The sequence below is a fragment of the Carlito syrichta genome, unplaced genomic scaffold, assembly GCF_000164805.1.
Source record: "Carlito syrichta isolate Samal-C Ts95f unplaced genomic scaffold, Tarsius_syrichta-2.0.1 Scaffold252756, whole genome shotgun sequence".
In the NCBI taxonomy this organism is placed as follows: domain Eukaryota; kingdom Metazoa; phylum Chordata; class Mammalia; order Primates; family Tarsiidae; genus Carlito; species Carlito syrichta.
Genome location: NW_007196852.1, coordinates 1 through 1,881, shown reverse-complemented (window position 1 = coordinate 1,881; position 1,881 = coordinate 1). Strand labels below are relative to the sequence as shown.

General features: G+C 48.9%; 1 pseudogene; it reads right to left on the bottom strand.

The window, feature by feature from the left end:
- Window positions 1-6: 6 nt before the first annotated feature.
- LOC110595079 lies at window positions 7-640 on the bottom strand (annotated as a pseudogene).
- Between the last annotated feature and the right edge of the window lie 1,241 nt (window positions 641-1,881).

Sequence of the window (1,881 nt, the reverse complement as noted above, 5' to 3'; positions counted from 1 at the left end):
CAGGACCTGTAGTAGTCATTCTGCTTCACTTGAGGGCAGAAGGGGGAGGTGAAGGTCAAACCTTCCAGCTTGATGGTGTAGATGTCCTTTATGAGGCAGGTATTAGTGACCGGCTACTTGGGGTCTACCACATCCCCCAGGGGCTCCTTAATGCCACATCTTTGATACAAGACATATGAAAGCAGTGACCTTTCTCCCACCAGTAGATCTTGTATTCTTGGTACTGCCTGGATGGCCATCATATATACAGTGTGGCTCCATCTGAGAAGATGAGGTCAAGGGCGCCAGTCACTTGTACCAGGTGTACGGTATGGTGTTGAGCATGAACTCGCGGAGCAGGCAGTAACCCATCTATTCGCTGATGTTGGTGTCCACTTTCTCCACTGGGAGTGCCACCTCCCCCACTTCCTCTTGATGGTGGTCAACATGTGGTCTAACTTGTTGGCTTTGGTGATCTTCACCACATAATCAGAAATACCAGGACACTTGATTCCAATGACCTTACAGCCCCGGCCTTGGCAGCAGACTCACAGGGGAAGCCTGTGCCCAAATCCATGGCCAGCACCACCTTGTCCTTGAAGAGGTGCTGGCTGTGAAACATGGTGCCATCCATGGGGATGTGCCCTGCATTCTCTAGCATCCTCCTTGTGGATGTCCAATTGGACTAGGAATCAAAGTCTTGATCTTTGGGCATCGTGTCCTCAGAATTGGGCTTCTTGCCACTTTCTGTCCAGCCACAGGAAGCCTCAGCAATGCCTAACATCTCTGTAGTCTCTCTGCCCATCTCTAGCTCAGCCCACATTTGGGTAGGGAGGGGAAGGAGAACTTGGGCAGATTCAGGGAAGGGCACAGAGGGTTACTTCTTCAAGAAGTGGCTGGAGCCTCATCCCATGAGCCAGGGTGTCTTCAAAATTCTCCACGATGCAATTTTCAGCCTGAGATGCCACCATCTTCACCCATACCTATTACTCTTCTGGCCTCCAAGACTCCCCACTTTCTCACAGGGTGGCTATTTCTTTTTCTTTCTTTACTTTTTTTTTGAGTAAGGGTTTCACTCTTTTGCCCAGACTCTAGTGCAGTGGCACAAGCATGGCTCACTGCAGCCTCAGCCATTTGGGCTCAAACAATCCTTTGGCCTCAACCTCCCAAGTATCTGAGACTACAAGCATGAACCACCATGCCTGACTAATTTTCTTAAATTTTGTAGAGATGAGATCTTACCCTGTTGCTCAGACTACAAGCATGAACCACCATATCTGCCTAATTTTTAAAATTTTTTGTAGAGATTAGGTCTACCTCTGTTGTTCAGGCTGGTCTTGAACTCCTGTGTTCAAATAACCCTGGGATTTTAAGCATGAGCCACTGAACCCGGCCAGCGTGGCTATTTCTTAATAATCCAGGCTCTTGTATTGAGTTGTAGAACATTGGGAAGAAGTCCTTATTGGTGTAACTCAGAGGGTCTTTTAGTAGGTCTCATTGCCTTTTTACAGTTCATGTTTCTGACAGAGTCAAGTATTGCCTGCCTAACCGCACTCCCACCTTTCTGTGAGCATCTAAAATCTCACTCTTGAGTGACACCAAAACATACTGATTGGAAGCTCCTTGCCAATGGTGCTCTCCAGCTCCCTTCTTCCTTCCTATATGAGAACATCTGATGGGGAGCTCAGATGACTTCCTTGGACCCACCCGCAGGCACTGTGAGATCAGAGCGATGGGTCTGTATTCATTCTGCCTTCCACGGAAGCTATGACCTAGTCTTGGTGTTTCGGCCTCTGGGGGCCTCCAACTCTTCCTGCAAATGTGAATCCCCACAGGGCAGGGGAATGGAGAAGCTTGTCTCAGGCCCTCTGTAGAGGGAGGACCACTTCTGTTTTCCAGGGG